Source organism: Olea europaea, chromosome 9, assembly GCF_002742605.1.
Source record: "Olea europaea var. sylvestris chromosome 9, O_europaea_v1, whole genome shotgun sequence".
Classification (NCBI taxonomy): Eukaryota; Viridiplantae; Streptophyta; class Magnoliopsida; order Lamiales; family Oleaceae; genus Olea; species Olea europaea.
In genome coordinates, this window is record NC_036245.1 from 3,112,108 (window position 1) to 3,123,351 (window position 11,244).

Sequence of the window (11,244 nt, forward strand, 5' to 3'; positions counted from 1 at the left end):
GCAACACGCATTGTCCCGTTGCTAAAATCGAATAACGGCAACGCGCAATGCATGTTGCAAAAACTCTAAACGCAACGCGCTTTGTACGTTGCAAAAAGAAATTAAATGACAATAGATTTTGCACTTTGCAAAAAGTTGTATTAGCAACATCCCTTAACAAAACATTGTGAAATCTCCATTTAGTCGTCCAATAGCAACATACACTTACTGAACGTTACGATAGACCCCTTTTAGCAACATGCAATTGGTGAATATTGCCTTTTGCATGTTGCAAAAGGCCTTTTTTCTTGTAGTGTGAGCCTAATGGATTCAACGTCGATGGTGGAGGACGTGGAGGCATGTGTGATAGAATCTCTCTAACCATATCACAAGTTCTTCCATCCAGACTTGTATGTTGCGAACTATATCATAAGTCTGATTAGTTCAGAAATACATGTCGTCAACCATCCATGTATATTGATCAAGCAGACCGATAAGTCAATCAGCATCTTTGCACAAATAAAAAACATCCTCTTATGTTTGGCTGCTGTTGGCCTACACAATCTGGATGTCAGCATACAGTTCGCACCCTCAAATCTAAGGCCATAAAGGCCTGCTGCATTGTTTGAACATCCCAACCGTTCTTGATCATATTAGCGAACATCTGGCGAAGCACCTGTGAGTCAACTGGTGGCTCGAGCTGTGGGACACAATGAAAGCCTATTGCTTTTGTCATTGTCTATTTTGTTTGACTATGCTCTAAGCCATAGTGGTGATCTGATGATTTATCGGGACTTGTGGACGTGTAGCCCTGCATATCTCGTAGATAATGCTCAGGAATATGATAGTGTGATATGTCCTTCTCTACTGCTAAATGTGAGTACCCAAGTCAATATTGAGACCTCGAGCCAAATGGTAGAAGAGTGCTGCCTTTGCATGATTGAATATTGTTCGGTGAGAGATAGGAAAGACGTTGTAGCAAGCAAACATCATTAGAATCATAAGAGGTTTCGTCATATTGTTGTATAAAAAAATTGTCCTTGTGAAGCGACCATGCATCTGTCGTTCTACACAGTACCTATGCTAACTTCTACCAATTCTACTACATAAGTATATGGATTATGTCATCCCTAGTCAATTTGAAAATAGTCGTTTATCACTTCAGGCATGAATGTGAACCACCCATCCCGTACCCATATCTGGTGCTCATAATCTGAGCCTAGCTCATCTAACTCTAGGTTGAACTACATTTAGATCTCCTGAATAAGGGTAAGATGTACAACATATGGCTTTACAATTGCTTTCTCCCAGCCCACTCCATGAATCAACGTCTCTAACTCAAACCTCGAGAAATTCTCTGGTATCACCTGCCTCTCTGGCCAAGCAATCTATTTGGAGACCATTGCTTAAATCTAGTTTTTCACTCTGGACGTAGGAATCTTTTCATGCCACCATCAACACGAGTTCATGCCATGGTGTTCGAGGATGATGCTTTTCCTTTTCATTTCAGACAAAAGACAATCCAAACACTAGCTATATATAAATGATAAAAAAGCCCCAAACAATCTTTAAAAAAAACAAACGAAGAGAAAAAATGGAGGGACATAACAATGGACACATGCAAACAAGCGAGGGAACGCATGTAAGGAATGCAATCATAGCCAATGTTTACATACAGAAAACACGGGGTGATGCCTGCAGAGGATAAGATCGCAGTTAGGGACCCAAATAGGAGATGCGGAGGACGAAGGTAGAAAGTTTTGTCCCTCTAATTTTTGTGTAAATTGCGACAACATTAATATAATCTATGAGTGTCTTAGCATATGTAAAACCAATGTGTCATGTTAATTCGATGTACTAATTCAACAAAAAAGTTCATGTAGGCATTTTATCAAACAAGTAATAAGCACAAATTAGGTCAAGAATGAGGAAAATTGATAAGAGGCATATAAAATCCAAAATTTCTACATAATACTCAATACCCATCATCTAACTTGTTCCTGCACCAATTACATTCCAACGATGGTCAAGAATTGAAGAAAATTAGTAAAAAATTCCAAAGTTGACCAAATTTACCTTCAAATCTTGAATTTAAAATGGAGGAGATGTGAAATCCTTCTTGAATAATGTTAGAATAAGCTCAAACTTGAAGATCCCAAGTGAAACGTACTAGTGACTTGATGAAATATGGGGGAAGAATCAATTTTTAAGAAAATCAGCATGTTGTTGATGTGAATAATGGGGGGTGTGTCGAGGGTAAGGGATCATGTGTATGCATGGTTATCAAGCTTACATGTGCATAGTTGAGGTAAGTTGACCTCAATTGGCCAACTTTCCAATTGTGCATGGGCAAGGCCTGCAGGCCAATGCCTAGGTATGGTTTACCAGATTAGGAAAATTTATACGTCAAATGCATTTTTATTTTTTTTTTATATTTTGACACCCTTAAACCCCCTCAAACTCAATTTTGGCGCAAAAAGTGTTTTGAATGGAGAAAAGAATGTGGAACATAAAAAGTGTCTTGGGCACTAGTTTACCCTCGATTTACACACATCCGATATACTTAAGCCCTCTAACCTTTTTTCACTCCGAAACCACAATTTTCGCATCAAATCACTTAAACATGCTTGTAACATCCCCAAACCTATGTGAAACACATGCAATTCATAGGACCGAGTACATGACTCTTACAACATAAGTAATGGATTAAGTAATCTAGCACATCAAAGCATAAAAATTCATACCCTATTGCATATGAATAATGCTATTTGCAGTCCCTCACTATCGTAATCATATATGGTATAATGTGGCAGTTAGTGATTTGATGCATTAATATGATAGTTTTTTATTGATTTATACATCAAATCACTAACTAACACATATAGACCATGTAGAGCAACTGCGGTAGTGAGCAACTGCAAATAACATTGTTTATTAAATATATAGCTAAATGAATAAAAAGGAAGAGAGTTGGGTTCTCTCTCAATAGTGCTTATTTATAGTCTGTAGCTCAACATTGTAATGTAGGCTATCCCGAATTTCCAAGTGGTAGGGTTATCTTTTCATTAGAGTAGTTATCTCCCCAATAAGCTTTCGATCTTTGTCCATTGACTTTGAATATCTCCAGATGAACTTGAGATACCACCTTAACTATGCCATAAGGATAAACATTTACGATGGTGAATGGACCAACCATCTTGACCTCAACTTGCCTTAAAAGAGTTTGAGGCAAGAATTGAACATGAGAACTTATTAGCCAACCTTAAATATTCTTCCTTGGTATGCCTGCTATGCCATTTTCTGTTCTTCTCCTTGTATAGCTTGGAATTTTCATAAGCTGCCAACCAAAACTTGCCTAGCTCATGGAGTTGAAGAATTCAATACTTTCCAACTGACTTCATATCAAAATTGAGCATAGGAGTAGCTAAATATACTTTATGCTCAAACTCAACTGGCAAGTGATATGCATTGTCAAAAACCAACCAATATTGGGACATGTCAATAAGAGTCTTGAAAACTACTATATAAACCCAAAGTGCATCATCTAACTTCTTTAATCAGTTTGTACGTGACCCATTCAATATTGCTTCAAGAAGATATCTTCTTCATCTCCTTGTTGGAGATTTTCACTTGCCCACAAGTCTGAGGATGATAAGAAGTTGAGATATGATGCTTAACTCCGTACTTAGCTAATAATATTGAAAATCGACAGTCGCAAAATGCTTCCCACTATCACTAATAATTGCCCGGGATGTACCATACCTCGAGAAGATATTCTTCCTTATGAATTGAGTTATAACTTGTTCGTTATTAGTTGGTAAGTCTATATCCTCAATCCATATGGACATGTAATCTGTTGTACCAAGATGTACTATTAACCATATGAAGAAGGAAATGGCCCTATGACGTTATTGCTTCAAATATCGATTAATTCCACTTTTAAAATGCTACCCAATGGCATTTTTTTTTCATTGAGATATTTTCTTGTCCTCTGGCACTTATCACATATCTTCACTAAAGTATATACATCCTTGAATAGCGTAGGCCATTAAAAACTTGATTGTAGAACTTTTGTTGCTGTCTTGGTTGCAGCAAAGTGACTACATATGAGAAGAATGATAATGCTTTAACAAATGATTATACTTCTCTTCCTACACACAACAACGAATTATCTAATTCGGATCCCGTCTATAAAGAAAAATGGTCATCCCAAAAGTAGTATTTGAGGTCATTAAAGAATTTCTTATTCTCATGACTAGAGTATTCCGTTGGAAAGACATTACTAACCAAGTAATTCACATAACCTGTATACCATGGTGCTATCCCAAACTAAAAAAGCAACTCATTGGGGAACACCTCATTGATCTCATCATTAAGATTTATTTTTTGTAATTCTAGACAAGATAGGTGATCTGCAACTATATGCTCGCTTCCCTCCTGTAATACGAGTATCCATCGAATGAGTCTTGACTTTGCATCCTTCTTGTTGATCAAATATTTCAATGTTACGTGATTTGTGTATACAATCACCTTTGACCCAATTAGGTACGACTTGAATTTGTCAAAGGTGAACTCCACTGCCTAAAGCACTTTCTCTACGGTAGCATAGTTTAACTAACCCTTAACAAGAGCCTTCCTAGTATAATAAATCACTTTTGAGACCTAATCCTTGAGCTGACTCAAAACTGTTCGAACTATGCAGTCACTAGCATCACACATCAGCTCATATATCAAGTTCTAGAAAAGCAACCGATACTGTATTTGAAACCAACTTTCTTTCAGAGTGTAATCTCAAAAAGTTGGTCTTCTTCTTCTCGGTAAGAGAGTTGGAGATAATGACTGAAAATGGATTCTTTTCCTCTAAATAAGCATGCCGTAGATAATTAGGCATCTGTTTGAGCTCAAGTGTTGGAGTTTGTAGAACAGATATTAAAGGTTTTGTAGGAACTTTACCAAGATTTAACCCTGGTTGCTTGATTAATGATGACAAGGCAGCCAAGTATCTCACACATTCTTTTGTTGCTTCTTTTCAGATGACAAATCCTGAGAGTGTACCAAGCAAGTCTCAAACGGGTCTTGAGGATGATCAAATATGAATGCCTTTGTCACTGTTTTGTTAATTAATCAACCAGGAAGCAAAATCTGATTCATTCCGAAACTTGAATGCCTTGAAGATTTGATTGTCAATTCTTCTAGTCTACTGGAAATATGAACTTGTCAACCTTTACCAAAATATCTTCAGCAATATCTCTAGGGTGTTTGATTGACCTCTTTAAGTTAATATTTGCTCTTTAATCACATAATGCTTTATTATATGTTTGTTACCAATGTTGCAAAAAATAGTGAAACTCCTCGAATCTTTTAGCTTTGGTGATAACTTGTGTTGGAGTTGCACTGCACTCTTCTATCATCAAGACTGTTTCAATATCCTCCAAATTCATCTTGTTCAATAGTATATCTTTCATAAACTTAGCATAGCTGGACATCTGAGCTAAGGTTTTTGCAAATGGTACGTTGATATACAACTTTTTTTAACACATCAAAAAACTTCGCGAACTACTTATCAAACTTGTGTTTCTGCAGTCTCTGCGAGAATAGAATTGGAGAACCATAGGCTTTGAAATAAGCTATTGCTTTAACCTGTGGACTGTCTAAAGACTCAACTTAATTTTCTTTTGTGGTTTTGTTAGACTAATCTATGTGCTCTTTGCTCGTGGTGGGTATACTTTCTTTAGCAATAGCTAACCATTTATGTGTATTTCTGGTAACTAAACTCCACTACCTGTAGTGATGGTTTTGACTTATTCCTTTGGATTTTTCCTTGTGTCGCTAGGGAAAGTTCCCTAAGTTCTATGTGATAAGGTCGTTGCTATCTATCCAATATGCTGTTGCAAATTTTTTATAGAAGTTTATTAACACTAAAAGTTAGTCTCATTCTTCGTGATGTACTAAATGAGCAAGTCTTCTAATGAGGGCTTTCTATCTTGAGGTAATCATTATTGTTGGAAACTGTTTGTGAAAAACTCGCAAGCATATGTGATCGTTGTACAAGTAATAAGATTTATGACTTAAGAGTATCGTTCACATGAGTAATAATGTCTAATATTTTGTTCAATAGCTTTTATTAAATTCAAACTAATATAAAATCAAGAGAGTTGTAATTTTGTATGTTCTCTAGACTAGTGCTAAACCAACAATGTAAATAAACTATTCATTTAATATGTGAAAATTTGTATTGGAATCGTGAATCCCCCTATTAGCATTTAGTTCAACTCTTAATTCACAAATTAGTAAATTCATGCATTCAAGATAATCAATAATCCACTTTTATTCGATATTCTTTTTCAAGACATATTAAACCTATGTTTAACATGACTCGATCATATTCCTATTCTAAATTCATATGAAAAACAAGTATTGATTCATAGAATTTGTCCCACATAATTGCACATGCCATAGATATTATTCCTAATACCTATTGCAATGTATTGATTTTACCGTATTTTAGACTTATTATGAGTATTCCTACACTACAACAAGCAAATTACTATCTAATTGGTAATCAAGCAATTAAATAATTCAATGGGATGCAAAACCAATCAAGTAAAAATCATGAAATACTAAAATAATTGTCTTGAATTAAAATAAACAAATAATTGGATTCATCATTCATCCAATACAATGAAAAACTAGCATAGCATATTAATATATAAATTACAAAAAGAATAATAGAAAAATATCAGCCGGATCATAAAAGAATACAAAAGATGTTGATCTTTAGGTCCAAAGTTGAATTCTTCAAAATCTTGATGTAATTGAACTTCAATTTCTTCCTATGACTTAATCTCCTGTCTCAAAATATAATAATTGACCCATTATTTTTAATGAATTTGATAAAACTATTGTTATGAAGAGGCAAGACAGAGACTCTTTTATTGCTGCTCATATCTCGTATTTATATGATGAAATTAGGTTAAAATTCACATCCAAATTGCCTTCGAAAAAAGTTTTAATCAAATAAGGAAAGTTGCCTTTGCACACGTATGATTTTGTATCTGCACAATTTTCAATATTTTGGTCATAACTCTCTTTTTTGGTGTCCGATTAAGGTGATTTAAAGTGCGTTGGAAATCTAATTCAAAGAGATAAAATTCTTCTTGAAATACGATGTTTCCAATTAGAATGTTTTCTATCCAAAAAATGGGTCTCAAATTGACCAAAATTCTAAAAGATATCTTATGTGATTAAAAGTCGATTTATGGTAATATTCTGATCGTATCCCTTTCCTTTTTTACTTCAATTTTCATTCAATTGACTCATATCAATCTTCAAAGTATCTTTTGTGGTCCAAATCAACCATTGGATATTTACACTTTGGTCCCCATACTTTGGATTTCTTTCATTATTCCTCATTTTTCGTTCATTTCTTCCAATTTCATAAATTTGCATTGAGTTCAATCTACAAATATAATTAACACATAATTAAACTATAACTCATTCAAATCACTAACAAATACTTCAATTTATTTGCCTGAAAAATACACTTATCAGAAACCTACTGGTCTATTTTGATAATTTTCTCATTGTTACTAACCTTGAATTGCGAGTGTTGGGGTGAAGGTAGTTCTGCTGCCTCTAAAAATTCTGTACATAGCTAATTTTCTCAAGTTGAGTAACATGCATGGAGACTAAAGGGCTACTTGTTGTAGTGTGATCTTCCCTGCAACGAACGCAAATTGATGTCGAATGGAGAACCATGTTAATAGTCTGGGTTAAGTTATTTAATTTCTTTGTGACAGTCTCCATCTGTACGGCTAGTACGATCATCGCACCAATACTATGCATACCTGCTAGTTTCTTTGGAGTACCCTTTTTGATCGGCTATGTAGATTGATTATTTGCTATCCTCTCATATGGTTCATGGGCCTCATCTATACCCATCTTCATCACCGAGCCACCTGTTAAAGCATATGCCATATTTCTATGTTCTATGTATAATCCATAGTAGAAGATGTATACCTGAGCTTGCTTAGGAATGCCAAGATAAGGACATTTCATAGACAAATCTTTGAATCTCCCAATAGATAAAGAGCGAATCCATTCTCTTGTGACATCCCTTAAGTTATAAGGAAATAACTGCATACGAAAGGTGTCCACTAACATCCCCTTGTGATCGATAACTTCACACAACATCAGAAAAGCTTATATGTGTTCATGCATATTTTTTGTAGCTTTCCCAAAGAACCTGAAGTTCTGAAGATTATGAAAGTGTTTGATGACATCTAATCAGAGGTGAAAATTAGTTTATCTAAATGGCGGATACACAATAGCAGGTTGCATGGGTGTAGGCACTGAATTAACATAATCTTCAACTAATATAGGGACTTTGTAGGCGATAACCGTTAGTTGAACTACCTACTGCAGTTGAATTGGATCTTAGATTTGATTTCAATTCTGATTTTGATTCTTAGCCATTTTCATGCTATTCTTTGTTTTGTTGTGCACTGTTTGAATGTTCTTTTGATCTCAGGATCTAATGGAGCAAGCTCAATTTCGTTAGAATCTTGCATAAACTAGTAATTGCCTAAAAAGAACAAAACATAAGAGAATGAGGTCTCGTGATAGCATAAACATAAAGAAAACAATCGAATTTAATATAAATTAATAAACTAGAATTAAACAAATTAATCTTCGACAATGGCGTCAAAAATTTGTTTGAGAAAATTTTGTAAACATATTGAATCATTAGCAAGTAATATGTAGTGAGTTACGTGTATCGTCCTAATAGGAATAATGATCAACTATAGTATAACTCTTAATATCAAATTCAATCAATGTAACACAAATGAGTTTGATTTGATTGTAATTACGATATGAATAAAGTAAAAGATAGATTTTTTTTTTATTATCAAATATTGAGATAAGTGTATTGAATTTCAGAATCCACTTATTAATCTCTATTTCTAACTCGCGACTCACGTAAATTAGTGTTCTTGAGATGTTCGTGACAAATCAATAATCTATTGATGTCTAATCTTCTTTTTCAAAATAAATTAAAAATATCATAAGCGCAATCCAATTTTATTCATAGTCTGAATTCATATGCAAAGATTGCATCTAGTCACATAGTTATCAATTTAGATTGCATTATTTCTTAAACCTATTGCCCATATGTCAAATATGCAATGTTTTAACCTATTGTAAGTGTTCAAATACTACAATAAGCAACAAATTGTCTAAATAGTGATCACATTCAAACAATGGAATAATCATGCATATTTAATTAAGAACATAAACATTAACTAAAATACTAGTTTTGAATTAGAAATATCAATCAATAGGTTTCATCATTCATTCAATGCTGATTAGCCTAGCATTATTGAATACAAATTATATAAAAGATATTGAAACGACATCACCCGAAATAAAGGAGGAGGTGAAGAACTCAAAAACTTATTTTCTTACACTTCAACTTCAAATCGAGCCTCCTTGTAAAATCTCTTGTTCGCCTCTTGCTAGCCTCAATTATATGATAAAAATAAGGTAGAATATATTCTACAGGGCCTCCTAATTTAAAAGGATGCTAGATATATCACATCACACCAAGATGGAACAAAAAAAGGAAAGCGGAATTTTTCCTTCGAAGACGAAGCATATGCCATGGAAGTTTGATTTAGGCCACAGTTAGGCCACATGAGGGTGGGGTTTGATCCCTAAACTTTTCCAAGCGTCTATTTCAATCCTTCTTTATTCATTTTCATCTCATTGCCTTATAATCCCGTCAAATTGAGTCCTAGTACTCTCGAATATATGTTCTGCAGTCCTAACCAACTTTGGCTTTCTTGCAATTCAATCCTCTATTCATCATTATTCTCTCATTCCGCCATTTTCATAGATTGTTTCCTAACAAATAAAATTCAAATCGAATTAAGCCATTATTCGTTAAAATAACCAACAAATACTCTAATTTCAAAATCTAAATAAGTATACAAAATACACTTATCATGGTGGTAACTCCTGTAGAAGATGTGCCTCGATTCTATCTCTATCTTTTGACTTATTGTCTCTATAATACAATAATAGTGGGTGGAGAATCCTTGTTTATTCTACTTTTCTAGATTCTTTCCTTTTTCAGTTTGGCATGCTAATAGTCTGTGGTTAATTATCACACATATTTCCAGTTATCTCATATATCTAAACTATATATCTAGGCCTGCTACAATGAATTTTTAACTTTCCCTTCTTTTTTTTAGCATTTGGTGCAGGTGGTTGCTTTTATATGTGAGACAACTCATTTCAAGATTCAATCCTCATCAAACAAAAAACATCCCTACTTTCAGTCCTGGAATTTTAGCATGTAAGAGATTTTACATTTTCTTTGTTGATGTCTATGAAGTTCAATTATTTTCCTTCAAAATGATTAAAGCTGGTATGGTTTGTAGAATCTAATGCATTCATATTATGGAGCTGTAGCATTTTTTTCCCTAGTCTTTATCATTAGAGTGAGACGTTATGAGAACTGCATATGGTTTAAGTTTTTTGATGTGTGATATCCTTCGAATTGTTGATTAATTTTTTACATGTTGTAACTTGTAACCTTTAGGAGACCTCATTGTTGGTTGAAAATGTAAATTTGAGTAGGCGTGACATTAGTTTTCTAATTTGATTGTACTGTCACAGTCGTATTTTCATTTACTTTTGATGTGTGATTTCGTAGCTAAGATAACTCGAGTTGATTATTTTTTACATCATATACAGTATTTATGTGACCAGTAAAAAATATTGGAAGTAGGGTACACTTGACAGCACATTTAATAACTTAATTTGTCTTGCATCTAACCGATTAGATGATCGTTCAAGTATCAGGTTTTTGATTAAAAAAAATTTTAAATAATGAATTTACATGTTGAGTGAGCGTCTTGAAGAGATTAAAATAAAATTATTTTAGCTCTAACAATTTAAACATGTAAATAAAATAATTAATTAATCGACACTTTTTTTGAAGCATTGCGGCTCTTTTTGCATAACTTCTATACCCTTAGTATGTCGTATCATTTATCATATATATTGGGGACGTTACGTTTGACTAAACATAATAAATGAATAAGAAAGAATACGTGTAAATTTTAATGAATTTTCATTGCAGTTAAAACTTAACAAAACGTTGAACAAATTTTTTAATATTGGTCTCAGGGGCGGATCCAGGATTGGGCTATAAAATTTCAAGTCGGGCTAATATGCTGAAAAAAAAAATTCTTGGGTCTT